Raw genomic sequence first — 20669 nt, forward strand, 5'->3', positions numbered from 1 at the left:
CCATCATGAGTCCCGCCTGGCGTATCGCCTCCTTCGCTGCGCCAGCTTGGTCCTCTGGGACGTGGTGCGTCGTGAAGAGGGAAGGCTGCTGAACACTCGTCAGTGGATTCGCGAAGGACACCGTGTGTCGAGTGGTGTTCTCTTCCTCCACAGTCAGAATTTCAGGCGCCGGCACATCCTGAGGCACCTTACTGGTGGACGCTTTCCGACTCCTCCTGTGCTTCAGCGGCTCTTCATCCTCATCATCATCAGGAAGATCGATAACAGTGTTGGGTGGAGCTGCGGAGAAGGATCAGGATCAGAGATCGCAAGTCAGTCGACTAAGAATGGTATTAAGAATACAGTACCTGGGTTCGAAGTTGCCGCATCCTCCATCTCGTGGTCATCGGCCCGGGCCGAGGTCTCAGAAGTAGCAGCACTGCAACTCCAAAGGATCAGTCGACTAACCTCAGCGTCGACCAGAGATAAAGTTCGCACAAGAATAAGAAAATATGAGCAACACAATTACCCTGATATGGTGGGGATGGACACCTTCATCTTCGGCAGGAGCTTGATCGGCTTCGATGAGGCCGCCCTGGGCTGCTTCGGCGCCTTTTCAGTCGGCGCCGGAGAGGTGGTCCGAGGGCGCTTGGTCGACTGAGTGGCGGTCGCAACCCCCTTACCACGTTCGGTCGAAGGGTCGTGGACAAGCTTCGACCGCCTTTCCGAGCGCGGTGGAACGACCTCCTCCTCCTCTTCTTCCTCGTCCTCGATGTCATCTTCATCACCTTCATCATCATCATCGTCGTCATCATCCCCTGCAGCATCCGAATCCCACTCCTCCTCTTCCTGGCTCTCGCCCCCGCTCGCCTCGCCCCCGCTCGCCTCGCCTTCCTCAGTCGAGGCTTGTGCCCCATTGGGCATCGAGTACAGCTCGGTGAGGGCCTAGCAGATGCCCAAACAAGGATCAGTCGACCAGTCGGCAGGGTTAACAGAAATGAATACGACAAGGACTCAGTGGAGGGCAGAGCAAATGTACCTTGTTTGGGTTGCTGTTGTGGTCGAGTGGAGGAATCCTTCTGGCTCCGCGCGGGTTGTCCCTGTTTCCGGTAACGGCTACCATCCATCTTTCCAGAGTGACATCGTCGACTTCTTCTGGATGGACTCTAGTCTCGTCTTCGGGCCCACAGTACAACCACATGCAGTGGCTCCGGAATTGAAGGGGTTGGATGCGACGCCTGAGGAAGACCTCCAGAAGATCCATGCCCGTCACCCCCTCCCGAACCAACTGCACCACGCGCTCCATCAACATCTTCACGTCGGCTTTCTCCTCCGGAATCAGCTTCAGAGGGGAGGGCTTGTTCACTCGGTCCATGGTAAACGGAGGGAGTCCACTCGACTGCCCTGGCATCGACTGGACCTGGCAGTAGAACCAAGTCGACTGCCAGCCTCTGACGGACTCGGGAAAGCTCATGGGCGGGAAGGTGCTATTATTCCTCACCTGAATCCCCAGGCCCCCACACATTTGGACGACTCGGGTCTTCTCATCACCTGGGCTAGCCTTCTTCACGGTCTGAGAGCGACACGTGAAGATACGTTTGAACAAACCCCAGTGCGGTCGGCAGCCCAAGAAACCCTCACACATGGACACGAATGCAGCAAGATAGGCAATGGAGTTTGGGGTAAAGTGGTGGAGCTGCGCTCCAAAGAAATTCAAGAAGCCACGGAAGAAAATACTTGGCGGCAAGGAAAACCCACGATCAACATGAGTGGCCAGAAGCACACACTCACCCTCTTCTGGCTGTGGCTGCCACTCCTTCCCCGGCAACCTCGCAGCTCCGTGAGGGATCAAGCCCTCGTTGGCCATGTCGAGGAGGTCCTTCTCCGTGATGGTCGACTGGATCCAGTCTCCTTGGACCCAGCCTTTCGGCAGGCGGGATCTGGACGAGGACCCTCTGCGGCTGGTGGATCTCCCCTTCGCCTTCTCCGATGCCGACGCCTTCTTGGCACGCTCCAGCGCCGCCGTCTTCTCCTTGGCCATGGTCGCCGGTGAGATGCACGAAGGGAAGTGGTGCGGGGGCGAGAGCGAGCGCGCTGAGCAGGGAGGAAGGAAGCAGAGGGAGAAAGGGAGAATGCTGAGGCGCAGCACAGAAATCCTCGCCGGGCACATTTATAAGGTCCCTTCCGAGTGACTGACATGTGGGCCCGGTCGATCTAATCATATCTGGGAGCAGTTATGGGGACTGGATACGTGGCGAAAAAGGCGGCGCGGAGATCGAGGCGTCTATGCCCCGTCCCATCCGAACGCCGCGGTCTGCCCCGCTTCGCGCGCGCCCCCAAATTTCGCACCCCGCGGAATCCGCGAGCAACAAATCAGTCTGTCAGACGCGGTGTTTCCGGCGATCCGTCGCTCGGAGATCGTCGAAGCTCGAAAGATCACTCGACGCAAAAATAGAATGGATCGAGTCGACCGAAGACAAATTGCTCCCTGTCAACGAAGAGATTCTTTGATCCAGAACAGCGCACAACTAGAGCGCAAAGGTTAATCGGAAACGACATCAACTCCTTCTTCACTCGAAGCCTCAATCCATTCGGGGGCTAATGATGGGGTTATGTACCTAGGGTAGGGTCATGGACCTGCTCCAAGTAACTTACCCTAGGACATCCCTAGAAGAGGTCGCCTTCCAGTCGACCAACGAGGATTCACTCGACTGGCCTGAAGGACTCGACCACGAAGACTCACTCGACCACCAGGAGGTCAAGAGGCACTCTGCACCGCAACGGCCTGTAATTAAGTAGACTTTATGATAGTAAAGGCACTTTATGTGGGGCGTTACCAGTAACGCCCCAGACTTAACTCACCTTAAACCCTCTCCTACGTGGGCTGGCTGGGGTCCTGGCGCACTCTATATAAGCCACCCCCCTCCACAGGCAGAAGGGTTCGGCACCTTGTAATCCATACATTCATAATCCACTCGACCGCCTCCGGGCTCCGAGACGTAGGGCTGTTACTTCTTCCGAGAAGGGCCTGAACTCGTACATCCTTTGTGCTTACAACCTCTCCATAGCTAGGACCTTGCCTCTCCATACCTACCCCCCACTCTACTGTCAGGCTTAGAACCACGACAGCGAGGGAAAGCATCACAGCGAAGGGCGCCGACGAGGAGTACAAGGCAGACCTCCGCCGCCAGTACCCCGAGCTCATGGAGGCAGAACGAAAGATCTTCACGGAGCCCGCAGTCGGTGGGGAGGTCATGATCCTCTTCGACGACGAGGCGCACGACGGGGGCGATGATACGTCTACAACGTATCTATAATTTTTTATTGTTCCATGCTATTATAGTATCAATCATGGATGTTTTATATGCAAACAATATCTTTTTTGGGACTAACCTATTAACTTAGTGCCAAGTGTCAGTCGTTGTTTTTGGTCAGTTTTTTGGTTTTCCAAGAAAATAGTATCAAACGAAGTCCAAATGCCACAAAACTTTTTGACAATTTTTTTTCTGGACATAAGAGACCCTACAAGCTTCGGGAGGAGTGCTACCTCTTGAGCATGCGTTGGTTTTCCCTTGAAGAGGAAAGGGCGATGCAACAAAGTAGTGTAAGTATGTCCCTCAGTTTTTGATAACCAAGGTATCAATCCAGTAGGAGGCTACATTCAAATCCATCGTACCTGCACAAACAAATAAGAACCTTGCAACCAACGCGATAAAAGGGTTGTTAATCCCTTCACGGCCACTTGCAAAAGTGAGATCTGATAGAGATAATAAGATAAATATTTTTGGTATTTTTGTGATATAGATTGGAGAGTAAAGATTGCAAAATAAAATAGATCAAAAACATATATGATGGAAAATAGACTCGGGGGCCATAGATTTCACTAGTGGCTTCTCTCAAGATAGCATAAGTATTACGGTGGGTGAACATATTACTGTCGAGCAATTGATAGAAAAGTGCATAGTTATGAGAATATCTAGGCATGATCATGTATATAGGCATCACGTCCGTGACAAGTAGATCGAAACGATTCTGCATCTACTACTATTACTCCACACATCGACCGCTATCCAGCATGCATCTAGAGTATTAATTTCATAAGAACAGAGTAACACATTAGGCAAGATAACATGATGTAGAGGGATAAACTCAAGCAATATGATATAAACCCCATCTTTTTATCCTCGATGGCAACAATACAATATGTGACTTACTGCCCCTGCTGTCACTGGGAAAGGACGCCGCAAGATTGAACCCAAAGCTAAGCACTTCTCCCATTGCAAGAAAGATCAATCTAGTAGGCCAAACCAAATTGATAATTCGAAGAGACTTGCAAAGATAACAAATTATACATAAAAAAATTCAGAGGAGATTCAAATATTATTCATAGATAATCTTAATCATAAACCCACAATTCATCGGATCTCGACAAACACACCGCAACAAGCTTAGACCTCTATTCTCCTACCCCCTACTTTCGCTAATTTGTGTGCGGCAACATTAGCAGAACGTCGAGTCCAAGTGAATCTGAAATCCTCGACAAAATTGAGCATCCCTTTAATCCGTCCCGGGCGACCCTATCCGGCGCGCAGGTCGCCGCGAGCGACTTGGCTTATAAAATGTTCATCTGAATTCTTTTTTTTCATTGGATTGAAAAAAATGTTCATCAAAATTCCATATTTGGTCATCGAAAAAAATGTTCATAAAATTTGATTATTCTTCATCGTTTTTAATTTTTTTTTGTTGAATTCAAAAAAAAAATCATCATTTTTTAAATGTTCTTGAATGCAAAATTTGTTTATCAAGTTCAAAAAGTGCTCATCAAAATCAAAATTTGCGTGTCAAATACAAAATATTGTTCATCGTTATTAAAAATGCTCATATTTTTCATCAAAATAATAAAACGTTCATTAAAGTTTTAGAAATGTTCGTTCTTTTGATATCACAAACATTTTTGAATCCAAAACTGTCTTTGACAATTCAAAATTCACAATTTTATGATTTATTTAAACCTTGTTTTAATCCGGAATTATTTTAATATAGAATAAAACAAAAACAGAGAAGTAAAAACAAAAACAAAAAAGTAAAAACAGAAAAACAATTACTAAGAAAAACAGAGAGTGTCACGCCCCGCGCATTAGCTGATCCAACAGGGCACGCGGGGGGCTGGAGGGCGCGCACTTCCGTGACTGTTGGCGCCCAGGTCGCCAAATACCGGGACGGCCAGCTCAAGGGTAAACGGGCATGGCACGTTACAGCCGGCATTTCCTAACGGGCGCCTTAAGCGCCTGTTTCTTCTGTTTCCCGCAAACGGGCGCATACCCCGCGCCGCGCTGGGCCGGCCCGTTTCATTCTATTTTCTTTCTGTTAAAAATCTGCAGCAAAAATCTTTCTGCGAATGTGAAGGCTCGAACTCGCGACCTGTCTGTTGAAACAACAACACACTAACCAACAGACCATCATACCGAACATGTCAATGTACTTATTTTCATTCTTTTATTGCCGCGGGAGCCCACCAAACCAGATTTCACTGCTCGCTGATTTCTGGTCGTTTTTTTTCTTTTATTTCTGGTTCCTTTTTTCCTTTATATATTTTCTTAAAAATGCGAATTTTTAAAAATTCATGAAATTTGTAAATTGGATGAACTTTTATCAAATCGATGAACTATTTTTAAAATTCGATGAAAATTTTAAAATTCCATGAACTTTTTAAAACGTGAACAATTATTGAGAACATGAACAAAAATTTATATACGACGAGCAATTTTCAAATATACACTGAACATTTTTTTGGTGTATGATGAACAATTTTTAACTACACAGTGAACATTTTTGTGATATACATTGAAATAATTTGAAACATATTATACATTCTTTTATATAAGATGAACACATTTTATACATTGAACATTTTTGTAATATAATCTGAACAATTTTTAACTACACATTGAACAATTTTGTGATATGCGCTGAAAAACTATTTAAATACCCATTGAACATTTTTTGATGTACACTGAACTTTCCTTACTGACCTTTTTAAAATTTCATGAGCTTTCAAATCCGTGAACTTTTTCCTGAAATGAGTGAACACTTTTGAATACATGAACCTTTTTTTTTAAACAAATTCGTGAAACTTTTTTTTGTTCGTCAGTTTTTTTTTTGGAACAGCGCGGCCTTAGTTATGTATTAACAGTTTCACGGTAAAGTTTGCTTGTCGAAGATAATAGCTCGACTGGTTATTCTGCGCGTGGCACATCGTCCGCGCGAGTTCGAATCCTCGCTGCTGCATGCACCAACATTTTTAGTGTTTTTAAGTTGGCGCTTCGTGATACTGGGCCGGCCCACGAGGGCGCTGCAGTGGGCGCCAATTGTGTTCAGCGGCGCTGAAGGCGCCCTATAGGAGCTCTCGTTACAGCCCACCACAACACATTTGCTAACTGGGTCGTGCCAGCCTGTTGTAAACGAGCCAGGCCTTGGCACGTTCGGCCTGCATCCTAATGTTTTTTTTCCTATTTGGGCTGTTTTGGGCACGCGCGTGGTCTTTTAAATTGATGTATCCAGATACATCAATTTAAAGGACAACCTCTTTCGGAGGGAGAGAGTACCACTTTATTGTTTTGAACAAAGTCTCGTCGGATATGCTACTTTTTGCCTAATGCGTGTGTGTGCGCGCGTGCCCAAAACAGCCCAAATAGGAAAAAAAACATTAGGATGCAGGCCGAACGTGCCAAGGCCTGGCTCGTTTACAACAGGCTGGCACGACCCAGTTAGCAAATGTGTTGTGGTGGGCTGTAACGAGAGCTCCTATAGGGCGAGTTAGTACTAGATACATCCATTTAAGGGACAAGTTTTGGACAAGCTTTTCGGACGGAGGAAGTAGCAATTCAGCAAACAGTTTCACTAAGGGTAGTATAGACATGTTAGCACATATATTCATGCTACAATCTCAGAAAAAGAACTAGACGAAGAGTTATATAGGCAGTTTTCCATAATCTTGATTTTGGATAATCCTGCAAAAAAAAAACTAGGCCTTGACACATTTGTTCAGCGGGGAGTTGAGATTTCATTTGGTTCATAGCCGTCGTACACATCTACTCCTGCTTTGGTATCTACTCCTACTTTAGTACAGTAGATAGTCTTTTCTATATAAAATCTCAAGATGATATGTCGGCTCAATCACTCGAAGGTGCTCCTAGGGGTAGGTGTGCGTGTGTGTGTTCATACGTGTGAGTGTATGCGCATATATATGAGTGCTTGTGTCTGCACTGATGTTCAAAAAAATGATATCTAGAGTGGACAGTCTTTCCCTACCCATATTCAGAATCAAATTAAATCCTGCAAAAATCTATAATATGGTGCCTGTAAGATATATGTCGGACATGATTATGTTAAACCATTACAATATTTATTAGGGATATAAGTATATTTTTCGTCCCTTAACTATATGCAAAGTATAGAAATGGTCTCCCAATTTTAAAACCAGCAAAACTTAGTCTTTCAATTCTTTAAACCGGATAACTTTAGTCTCTAATACCACTTTGAGTGGTTTTACTAATGACGTGGCATGGTTTTACTAATGACGTCGCCGGCATCATGCGACCATGCGCACGCTGCAGCTGACGGTGGACTGGGCGGTGCAGATTGACTAGGTTGTGCAGCTGCCGAGGCGGTGGTTGGCCTCCACTTCATCAACGAAACCATCCTAATCAGTCAAAGCCATGCCACGTCATCAGTAAACCACCTAGAGCGGTATCAGGGACTAAAGTTATCCGGTTTGAAGAGTTGAAGGACTAAATTTTGCTAGTTTTGAAGTTAAAAAGATCATTTCTATACTTTTGATATAATTGAGGGACGAAAAATATACTTAACCCTCCCGTGCAATACACGAGAAATTAGGTAGTACTAGCAGGGTGAATAGGTAATTAGCCGCTATACACCGGAGAAGAAATTAAGTGGCCTACTACAAATGATCATGTTTTTAATCCTCTTTGAATGGTTCCTCCATTGGACATGGTCTTATTAACATAATTAAAGACATCGGTGTCACGTTTGTCCTCCGATGGAACCTTTTTATACAAGTATAAATGGCCTGTAGTCAAGTCATTGTTGTTTGTTAATTAATTAGTTCGGTGTCGTGCACCCAACGAACGCGTTTACCTCACCTACTCCACATCGCTGGATCTAAAAGGCTGGTGCTGTTGGATGAGACTCTCATAGTCATCGCCAAGGAGCAAACAAGGGGATCGATCATCGCGCGCCTTCCATCTTCTTCCTGCAGGTTAGTGGTTAATACGCAATCTGCTTATTCGATTCAATTGTACCCCGCACCTACTGTTTCTCTACCGAGTAGTTCATGCATGGGGCCGAGCGGGGAATAGCTGCCTGGTTTCAATCTTAATTTGCTCTTTCAAAAGAAGAAGTTAATTGATCCGTTAGCGGAGGTGTGGCAGCCGTAGATGCTGGATCTCACGCTGCATATGCCTCGGGAGCCGAACAGTGGAGAGGATGCATGGATATGTACTAACTGCGCATGTTTTTTTTTTGTTTTTCTTTTGCGATATTACTAACTGCGCATGTTAATTAGGCATATTCTCTCGTCTTACGCTGCACGATGTTTCTTCTCTCTTAAAGAAGAAGAACATCAATCGTCTCGGATAAGCCAGCTGAGTTGGAGGTAACTCCAGGATGAGTTTCTAGTGCTTGTTAGTTTTTTTCTCTGGAACATCTAGTGCTTGTTAGTGTGTTTGGTATGTTTTACCGTATTCTTTCATCAGCTAGAAGCCTAGAACACCATATAGGGCGAGTCCTATTTGACGCTTCAGGCGCCCGTTACCGTGTATTTGACAAATGCATCAAAGTTCATCTTTTTTAATGTGTTTTAATCCACAAAAAACAGCTAGAATCCTGGAACACCATGTAGGGCGATTCGTATTTGGCGCTTGAAGTACGTATTACTGTGTATTTGACAAATGTTAACAGGCGCCTGAAGCGCTGGACCGGCGCATCAAAGTTTTTTTTTGTTGTGTATTAATCCACAAAAAAAGCACACAGTCTGTGAATTGAACCTGCGACCTACCACCCCGCCACCTAGCGGGATCTGGCAACAATATTTTTCTCCTCTTTTATTCTTTCTTTTCCCTTTTTTTCCTTTTTTTGTTTTCCTTTTTTGATTTCTGTTTTTGTCTTATTTCTTATTTCTGGTTTGATGAATTGTTTGCAAATAAATGAACTTTTTCTTCGAATCAATGAACATTTTTTGATATTTAATGAACATTTTTTTTCAAATTTGTTCACTTTTTTGATAATTCAGTATTATTTTCATTTTTATGATTTTTTTAAATCGATGAAAATTTTCAAATCTGATGTACTTTTTTCAAAATTGATGAATGTTTCTCATATTTGATGAACTATTTTTCAAAATTGATAAGCTTTTTTCTAATTTGATGAACTTTTAATATATTCATGAGTTTTTTTTCCAAAAATTGTGATCTTTTTTTTTTCGAATTTTCATGAATTTTTTGAATGCACGAACTTTTTCACACTCTTAATTTTTTTTTCAAAGTCATGAACTTTTTTAAAATTTTGCGTCTTTTTGCTAGATCTATGATTTTTAAAAGTTAAATGGTCAACGATTGATGGATCAGCAGTTGACCTATCCGAACAAAGTGGCTGCATCGAACGACTGCGTGACCGAGGGACTACCCAGCGCTTGTTTGACTGGCCCACGACCGTTCCAGAACTGGCGCCTTTTTTTTTGAGTAACTCCAGAACTGGCGCCTGAAGCGCCATATAGGAGCACCCACTATGTAGCTAGAACACCATGCAAACCTGATAATAACCCGGGCTGGGCTGGGTGTCGAGCCGGCTTGACAAAGCCCAAAGTGAAAGCCCCAAGCCTTACCATGGCCCGGCCTGAAATGCATAAGTAGTACTCCCTCAGTTCGAAAACTACACCACTTATTTCCAAAACGAAGTTAGTATCATTTATCAATTAAATTAGAAATGCTTTCAAAAAAATTAAATTAGAAATCAATGTATAGCTATGACATGTTTATTTTTAATATGAAATATATACATTTTAAAATTATTTATGTCTTTTTACCAACCTCCGAGGTAGGTTTCGGACGGAAAAGTTGAGCTCGAGCCTGACCTGGATGTCAGGCTTTCGGCCATGCACATTATAAAATGGTCTAACAACATGTATCGCTCGGTCATGTAGCTTTTACTCAAAAATATTTAAAAAGCCTGTTTCGAGACCTGGCCCCGGCAAAATGAGCAGACTTGCTCGTACACACCGGAGATGGAAGTGGCCGACAAATGGTCAACTTTCATTAACATCAAAAGTAAAAGGATGTCGGCGTCAATTGCTAGGGTTGTTGGTCTTCCATAGTGTGGGCAGCACCAGCCTAAGCAGACTTAAATCCAGTACCAAATCATGACTTACCTGACTGTGAACCAAACGCGTAGTAAGTTTCACAATCTAGTTGAACATATACGTCATTGGACTACCAAAACTTGACATGTTATAATAACTACCAATGAAACGACAATGGAAAAGGAGTTCATGCATGGCTGTCCTTGCCCTTGCCTTTGCAGTCTTCCTTGCGGAAGTAGCGGCCGCATGCGCAAAACGGATCTAGATGGACTCACTGCCCGAGCTGTCCAATCTGTAGTCGCTCTCGTCCTTCTCCTTTTTGGGAGGCAGTACAACCATTGTATGGACCGTCCTGCTTTGCTCTATTGTCATGGCATGAATCGCCCTCCTTTGCCGCTTCTTGGCGATGTGGGCACGATGGGCTTCATCGTCCTTCTCCATGCCGACGTGCGATTCCGTCGGCTCCGTCGGGCGGGCTACCATAGTAGCCTCTGCCTCGAGGGCTGTCGCGGTACCCCGCGCTCGCTGGCACCCGACGCCGCGAGGACGAGGCACCACCTAAACGGTTGCGTCGGTAGAGCGGGGTTGCTCTGCCATGTGGCAGTCACCGCTTCCGACGAGACCACGGTCACGAGCCATGAGCCACCGGCCCCGGCGGATCCTAGCTGCGTTTGAGCAGAGGCAATGGATTCCCACTATATCGATTCCGATCGCGAAATGGTGCATTCCTCTCGGGAGCATCAGAAAGCACTGTGGACGGCCATCTCCTCCCCCGGGACCGCAAGGGATGAGGTCCCAATCCTCATATCGACCTCTCAAAGTCAGATTGACTGCTCGCCATGACTGAGTACACCGAAGTTCGCCGGAGAGGAGCTTGGGGACGGTGGGGAGGGGAGGGGAGTGTAGTGCTGCTAGGGTTTCATTTGAAGTGTGCATAGGGTTGAATGTATATGAGGTCAGGTGGGTTATTGCGGACCGGATCCGATGTGACAGGCGCGTCCCATATACGCCCCACCTATATGGGGTTGCCGGTGAGCCCGGATGTTTGCACTGCATTTTGGATGTCTGGTTGGATGGCAATTTTAATTTCACGTCTGGAGAATGACAGGTCATGCTGCTCAAGGATTTGAGGTGGATATGAGACGTCCGGTTGTAGATGCTTAAGCGGCCTCCAATACTGCTTAGCCTTACTCCAGCCGGCAGAGCTTGTGTCTCCACGCCGGCCATACTTGACGGCGTATCAGGATCCTAGTGACGACGAAGACTATTTCCCTACTGCCGCTCAGCTCCTGTCAGCAAGGAGCGCACGACAGCGACCACAGCAAAGCGCGGGCCAGTACCCAGTAGTAGGGTAGAGCTTCAGAGATACAACGGGATAACCTGGTTAGTTGCCGCTTGCGATTCCGTATTTTTCTTTCAAAATCGTCGAATTGTGGTCCGAATCCTCACTTCCGCGAGTCGGGTGTGAACCCAGGTCTAGATTGGGATTCGAAAGCCCAGCCCACAGTATCCGTAGATAGAGCTAAGAATGGATATGATGAAACATGCCTTGCAAAAACGTTTTGTATTGTAGGACGGAGGAAGTAATTGTGAATGTTAATTAAGCATAATCTCTCGTTTTATATAAGCTGCAAGATTATCTCAGTGTCAGCAAGAAGATCATCTGTCCTCTCGGACCTGGGCGGGAGGTAATTAACAGCAGCATGGACTTAGAACTCAGGGTGCTTGAAACTATTACAAACAACTTTTCAGAGGAGCAGAAAGTTGGCAGTGGTATGTATGGAGATGTTTACAAGGTATGACAACTTCTCAAACTAATAATACAGTATATAATAACACCGCTGGCTACAACCTTGATCCTGTATGCTAACAAGTGATTCTAACAGGCGGTGTATAATGGGGAAGAGATTGCTGTGAAGAAGCTTCATCCCATGCAAGGACTTAATGACAGCGCATTTGTCGAATTCCCTAACCTTTCCAAGGTCCGTCACAAAAATGTTGTACGCCTAATTGGCTACTGCTATAATACATAGGGGGGAACTTGTCATGGCGAAAACAATGGGGGGAGTTCTCAGCTATGAATACATGCATGGCGGGAACCTCGATAAACATATTGCAGGTATGTACATACAAAATAAACGGTTCAGCGGTTTCATGTGTGATAGTATGTCTAACAAATACGCCCTTTGTTTCCTTCCAATTGCAGATGAATCTTGCCGACTTGATTGGCCCACTTGTTACGAGATCATTAAAGGAACATGTGAGGGCTTAAATCACCTTCACACCTCGTGGGATAAGCCTATTTTCCATCTGGATTTGAAACCTTCTAACATATTGCTGGATAATAGCCTGAAGCCCAAAATTTCAGATCTTGGTTTGTCCAGACTTGTTTCTTCGACAGAAACACATGAAACAGAGATACTCAAAGGCGCACAGTAAGCTAGTGCATGTTTTAAGCCAGTGATTTATTATAATACTGGTTGGTATAAATAGAAGTTTTCTTTGTATTACACTAACTGTACCTGTTATGCTTATGACTTCATGCAGAGGGTATATGCCACCAGAATACGTAAGTAATGGCATAATATCAACTAAGTTTGACGTCTTCAGTTTGGGCATCATAATCATAAAAATTATGGCTGGAAACATTGGCTACTTCCATCGTTCTGAAATGTCACCCAAAGATTTTATTGAGTTTGTAAGAAAGAACTCACTATCGCCCTATCATGAGCATTTAATTTATAGGTCTATTCCACATTTTGTGTGTCTATTTATCTTTCTATGGGAGTTTATGTTCGAATTTCACATGCAGGTAAGTGAAAACTGGATGAAGAGGTTGCACACAATTTCGGACTACTATTCATCACACAGAATCGACATCCTACAAGTGATCACATGTGTTGAGATTGCACTAAGATGTGTCGAGATTGATCGGAAAAAAAGGCCCTGCTTACGAGACATTGTTGATGAACTTAATGAACTGGAAGCTGAGATTAAGAGAACAATGTCACTACCTATTGCCCGTTGGCAGACCCTCTTGACAAACCAAGGCCCTGGTCCAGATTTTCCAAAAATTACCAGATTATGTAAGGATCATAACTTGGCACAATACAAAACGAACCTGGATTTTAAACTCTGCTTGATTAAAGATATTACAGACAGTTTTTCAGATGACCAGAAAATTGGGAGTGATGTGTATGGAGATGTTTACAGGGTATGCATGGCTAATTTTTTTTATGGCTCGTTGGCAAATTAGTAACAGTACAATTGTCTAAAATCTGGCTTGATCATGCTAACTAGCAGTATTAACAGGCAGTGTATAATGGAGAAGAGATTGTTGTGAAGAAGCTTCATTCTTTAGAAGGACTTGACGATAAAGAATTTGAGAATGAAATGCATATCCTTACCAAGGTCCATCACAAAAATGTTGGTCGGTTAATTGGCTACTGCTACGAAACTTGTCTTATAAATGTTGAGCACAATGAGGAACGTGTTTCCTCAATGACAACGGAGCGAGTTCTTTGCTTTGAATATATGCAAAGTGGAAGCCTTGATAAACATATTGCAGGTAAAATCATTATGATTGATAATTGGCTCTATATGCACTAGTTTACATGCCAAAGGTAAATGATTCCCTCGCATATGTCACTTTTCCTCATTTTCTTTCCTTTTGCTTATTTGCAGATGAACCTTGTGGACTTGATTGGTCCGCACTATACAAAATTATTAAAGGGACTTGTGAGGGCTTAAATCACCTTCTCAGTGCACAGCAAAAACCTATTCTCCATCTAGACTTAACACCTAATAATATATTTCTGGTTAAGGGCAAGACACCTAAAATTATAGGTTTTGGTTTGTGGAGACTTATTGAGGCTTATGATAAAATGCAACAAACAAAGATCTTCAAAGAAAAAAAGTAAGTTGATATGGATCATGTTCTAAAACGTTGATTCTTATAAGTCTTTTAAATAAAATCTCCTTGTTCTCATGCACTAACCGCATTCCGCATATGTACTCATATATTTGTGATACTTATGATATCATGCAGCGGGTACATGCCACCAGAATATGTCGATGCTGGCTTTATATCAAACAAGTTTGACGTGTTCAGTTTGGGTGTCATAATTATAAAGCTGATGGCCGGAAATATGGGCTATTCTCGTTGTTTTGAAATGTCTCCCAAAGAGTTTATTCAACATGTAAGAATAAACTCGTTATATGTCATTTTACATGTTCTTTGTTTTTGTGCACAACCTTTCTAATCATTCTAGGGGATTTCATGTTCCAATTTTATATGCAGGTTAGTGAGAATTGGATGAAAAGGTTGCATGCAACGCCGGGATATTCACCATATGAAATAGAAATCCTACGAGTGAGTACATGTATTGAGATTGCATTAAGATGTGTGGACAACGACCGAGAGAAAAGGCCATGTATAGAAGACATTGTCCATAAACTGGGGGAACTAGAAGCTAGGATTAAGACAATAATGTTGCTACCTCATGATCAGAGACGGAGCCTGTTGAATAACCTAGGCTATGTCCCGTACTTTCCAAAACATAGTAGGCTATATATGTCCCATAACTTGGCCAAAGATGGAGCAGTAACCGTCTATAAATCTAATCGGTCCAGGCCCGATTCTCAGTCAGGCCCCACCAGTACCGCTCATGCTGAGTCAGAAGACCCAAGTCTCGAGGTACCTATGATCGATCAAATATAAGAAATGAAACCTTCTATTGACAATATGCTCCTAGCCTCCTACATGGAGAATAGTGTAGCTTATAATTTATTATACATTCTTAGTTGTTTCGCACTTCATAGTGTGCAATGCTATTACTAATTCATGGTAATCATAGTAGATGAACATTCGAACATGTACTAGTTCATTGTAATGTAGTTGTTTTAGGCACTCTCCATGTTAATTGCATGATGTTGTTTGATTAGATGCCAACTAAGCAGTGATTTGCAGAAATGTACCATCAATTAGGCAGAATACATTCAAAACTTTTTGTTTGCCTGTATGCCGTTCAACAAACAGATCCTCCTTATATGTCATCTACAGAACACAAGTTGTGCTTATTTCCATTACTGTTATTATCATCCTGTTAAGATGAAATAAAACTGGGTAAGAAGTGTCCTTTTTTCCTTATTTCCCTTTGTACAAGCATGGAACGTTTTTGTGCAAGCAGTAGGTATGTTTTCAGAAAAGCATCAAGTCATATATTCTTTGTTACAATTACAGTTAAGCTAAAAGTTCTAATAAAAATGGTATAACTGCAACCCCCTCAATAACTAGGGAGCTCTTTCTGCAGACGGGATCCATTCCACACCATATGTCGCTACAACATTTGAGAGAGATCACAAACAACTTCTCTGATGAGAGAATACTTGGTAGAGGTGGTTTTTACGTGGTATATAAGGTAATATTAAAGCATATATGTTTTTTGTTTCCCAAATACAAACCATATCCATGATAATAAGAGACATTAAACAGGGTGTGGAGCAAAGTGGGGAAATGATTGCAGTGAAGAAGCTTCTGCAGCCAACACTGAGCTCAGAGGCGCAATTCGAGAAGGAAGTTAAACTCCTTATGAAACTAAAGCACCAAAATATAGTGCGACTAATAGGCTACTGCTATGAAACGCAGAATCTATATATGTTTCATGAAAAAGAATGCATTTTTGCTGAGTACACTCACACTTTGCTTTGTTTAGAACTTCTACCGAAAGGAAGTCTTGATAACTATATTTCAGGTATGATGTTTATATGTGGAACAACGTTTGTTTCTCTACTTCTAATCTTTCCATGAGATTGCAGTTTTCATAGTTTGATCATAGTCCCCAAAAACTGTGTTCTTATGAAGGAAAAAGGAGAATGTGTACAGTAAAATTCCGAAGTGGTTCCATATATAGAGCATAGAAATAATATATTTGAAGATAACATCTATATATTGCTCTAATTTCCTTTTAAAACGCAGATGCACCTTCTAGACTTGATTGGCACACCCGTTACAAAATAATTGAGGGGATTTCCAATGGTCTACAATACCTCCATGAGCAATCTAACGATCCGATTCTTCATTTGGACCTAAAACCGGCTAACATATTGCTTGATGAAAATATGTTGCCAAAAATTACAGACTTTGGTCTGTCAAGACTGTTTGATCAAAGCCAAACAATTCATACTAAAATTACTTGTGGAACATTGTAAGTGAACCACCTCTTGAATAGTTCATTCATTTTTAATAAACGTTAGGATGTGTTTTCTTTGCTCTCTACACTTAACACTTCATACTCACCCAACCATGTTACGATGCAGCGGTTACATGCCACCAGAATTCGTATATGGTATAATCACACCTATGTCAGACATATTCAATTTGGGTGTAATAATTTTGGAGGTAATAACGGGGCACAAGGAGTACCCAGATGGCATTAGAACATTTTCAAAGAACTTCATCGAGCTAGTAAGACAAACTAGTTTGAACTTTCCAGATGGAGACCTTCCACCATCTCACATTTTACCATTGTAGTAATACATTCCTAATTTGTGTTCCAAATTCATAGGAGCTTCAAAAATGGAGAAATTGGCTGCAAAAAGAACCAACATATAGATCAGTAGAAACAGATTGCCAACAAATAAAGAGATGCATTCAGATAGGCCTAATTTGCGTGAATCCTGAGCGGACCAAAAGGCCTACGATGAAGAAAATTATCGATATGCTTCATGGCCTGGAAAGTATGGAATTGTGTATTAGCAACGAGGTAACTCTTTTAGCCAACATATGATGACAGTAATTGCGTATAATTTATTTAGTCCCCTTTTTCCTACCCTAGAGTAGAAAATGTCAGATTTCAGTATTTATGTCTAGAAAGTGAATAATCCTATAACTAGCTTCCAGTTGCTGCTTTATATTGGAAGCAGTAACCTAGTCGCTACGACTAAGCTATGTTCTTAATGCATGCCTTGTATGACATTTTGTAAGTTATGTTCCTTCTGAATAAAATTTCTTCAGCCTACTGTAACTGTTTGTAACTAGGGTGCTCAATGAGTTGCACTTCCTAGTTTGCATCTCATCTTTTGAATGAAAAGCTTGGACGTTTTGGGTAGAACTCGTTATCCTATATATTTAAAGTGTTTTTGCAGTATTCAAATTTTATGACTAGGAATACAAAATAATCTTTTTAGTACATTCTTTGTACATATAGAATATATTTTTACGAATTGAAATCAACAACTGACGTAACTACCTTCAGTCTGCATGAATTAACTCTGGTGTTGCATCAGCCATTGATACTCAAATGATCCGTGAAAAGTTGTGTCATTTTGGACTCGAACTTTGACCACTGGTATCTCATAAATGTGAAATCAACTCTCAAACTTTGATCACTGATATCCTGTAAAATGTCTAGATTATATACTTCAATACATAGTTGGGTTGAAATGTATAATAAGTATCATAAAACACAAATTACTGGTAAAATTAGCAGACAACCAGAGAGTATAAATCAAGCAAAACGTAACCAACAATCTGGTCCATTCCAGTTATCAAGCGATGACAGCCGGGCAGAGCTGTAGTTAAGCGAAGGAGCTGGTCACATATCCATTGCTTCCGTCTTCCTGGTATGCCACTTTAAATAGTACCAACTGTCTGTTTAACAATTCTACAATGTAACTGAGAGATGCATGTCTAGTTTAAACTTGGCTTTAATTGTTTGTTCCACAGGGCTCTGAATCTCCGTTCGTGCTACTTGCAATAGGCGTTTGCTTGCAACCTATCGATTTGTTTATTCTAGACCCCTAGCTCTAGCTAGTGCATATTGCATATTTTCTTGTTCCTGGAGACATATGCAGTACTACCTACAGTAATTCAATATTGGTGTTTGAATGCTATCTGTGGCCGGTGATTGTACATAACAGCGGTTAATCTCATACTTCTGGTATATGCAGTTTGTGTAACAAACAAACAAATTCATCTTGATGCCGAATACAACACTACACAAACAACAAACAAATTCATCTTGATGCCGAATCGCTCTGCGGCAACCACTACCGTTTCCTCCCTTACCCGACATAGTTTTACTTTCAAGGGCTGGTAAATGTATATGAGCAGAGAGAGTTTCTCAAGTTCTTTCAGTACTACTCCGTGTGCGAATGGCGAAAGCGTCTTACCCATCGTGGGAGCGCTCTTGCGTGTTATAAAGGCCAGGGGCGTACCTCCCTAGATAGCGCATACAATAGTTGGGATTACAATCTTGAGAAAGAAGAAAGAGGTAGAGATAAGGACTATGGTTAAGATAAATGTCCTTCCTAACTACCTAATGTAGATGCGCACGTAATGTAACCCTGACACGCTACAGAACTATGTTTAGCACCCTCCCTTAATCACAACTTCATCAAGTTGAGATTATGTTTGAAGTCTTCAAAGCTTCTTGTGGGAAGAGGTTTTGTGAATCCATCTGCTATCTGATCCTTGGAATGCACAAAACGCACGTCAAGTTTCTTCTGAGCCACTCGTTCTCTGACAAAGTGAAAATCAATTTTGATGTGTTTGGTCCTAGCATGAAACACTGGATTGGCAGACAAGTATGTAGCACCCAGATTATCACACCATAAACATGGAGCTTGAGTACTTTTTACACCAAGTTCCTTCAGCAGCGATTGCATCCATATGATCTCAGCTGTGGCATTTGCCAATGCTTTGTATTCTGCCTCTGTACTGGATCGAGAGACAGTTGCCTGTTTTCTTGCACACCATGAAATTAAATTGGGACCAAAATATACTGCAAAGCCACCAGTGGACCGCCTGTCATCCAGGCAGCCTGCCCAGTCAGAATCTGAGAAAGCACTCAAAAGTGTAGATGATGACTTACTGAAATTCAGACCAATTTTGAGAGTATTCTTGACATATCGAACTATACGCTTTGCAGCAGTCCAGTGAACTGTGGTGGGTGCATGAAGAAACTGACAAACCTTATTAACAGCAAATAAGATATCAGGTCGTGTAAGTATCAAATATTGAAGTGCACCTACCAGACTCCTATATCTTGTACTGTCATCTTGACCCAAGGGCTGCCCTTCTGTAAGGGACAATTTTTCTGAACTGGAAAGTGGAGTAGGTGAAGGTTTACACCCTTGCAAACCAGCCTTTTTTACCAGATCGGTTGCATGCTTTTCATGGGAGAGATGAAGGCCACCCTCATGTTTCTTCACTTCTATCCCCTAGGAAATAATGCAAGTCTCCAAGGTCCTTGAGAGCAAACTCTGCACTGAGATCCTTCAACAGTCCTGTGATAGCCTCATTAGATGAACTTGTGACAATAATATCATCAACATAGATGAGAACAAATATGTGAGTGTTGCATTTGTTGTAAATGAACAAAGAGGTGTCAGACTTTAAAGGAATGAAGCCAAGTTCTTGCATTTTGTGACTCAACCGTGAGTACCATGCTCTAGGAGCCTATTTCAATCCATATATAGCTTTGTCAAGCTTACATACATAAGAAGGTGCATTCTTGTTTTCAAATCCAGGAGTTTGTTTCATGTACACTTCCTCTTCCAGAACACCATGCAAAAAAAGCGTTTTGTACGTCTAGCTGTCTGAGACTCGAGCCCCTGAAAACAGCAATGGACAAAACAAGACGGATAGTGGCAGCTTTTACAACTGGACTAAACATATCCTCATAGTCTATGCCATACCATTGTTTAAAGCCTTTTGCTACAAGTCTTGATTTGTAACGATCAATGGTTCCATCAGATTTTCTCTTAATCCTAAAGACCCACTTGCAGTCAATGAGGTTTTTACCTTGTCGTGGAGGAACCAAGTGCCATGTGTTGTTCCTCTTTAAGGCCATGTACTCTTCTTTCATTGCTTGTTTCCAATTTTCATCACCAAGGGCTTCTTCAAGGAAATATGGCTTGCCTGGTTCACCTGTGGAGCAGATCATCCCAAATTTTGTCATACGTTTGTAATTTATAGGTTGTATTACCCCTTGTTGGAGATGAGTGCGGCGTGACGTGATTGGCTCTGGCGTAGAAGGTCCCACAGGAGCTGCAGTTGCTAATCCCGGGGTGGATTCAGGAGAATCAGCAGCAGCCGCATCGGAAACAGAGGCTGGATCCTCTGTGCACGGGGATGAAGCAGCGACATGAGGCGGAGTCACACATGCCTCAGAAGATCCCACCGGACAAGGCTCATCACGCGACAATGATTGAGCTCGTCCCTCGCGCGCGCCAGGCATGGAGCCTGCTGGGCCAGACATGGGGACCGCGCCAGGTAGCCGACGCAGATCCCGCCGCTTGTAGCAGACATGCT

The 20669-nt window shown here is 42.9% G+C and overlaps 1 pseudogene; it reads left to right on the forward strand.

The window, feature by feature from the left end:
- The first annotated feature begins 8263 nt into the window (after positions 1 to 8263).
- On the forward strand, positions 8264 to 18297 carry LOC123155741 (receptor like protein kinase S.2-like; annotated as a pseudogene).
- Positions 18298 to 20669: the final 2372 nt, after the last annotated feature.

Source organism: Triticum aestivum, chromosome 7B (assembly GCF_018294505.1).
Source record: "Triticum aestivum cultivar Chinese Spring chromosome 7B, IWGSC CS RefSeq v2.1, whole genome shotgun sequence".
Taxonomy (NCBI): Eukaryota; Viridiplantae; Streptophyta; class Magnoliopsida; order Poales; family Poaceae; genus Triticum; species Triticum aestivum.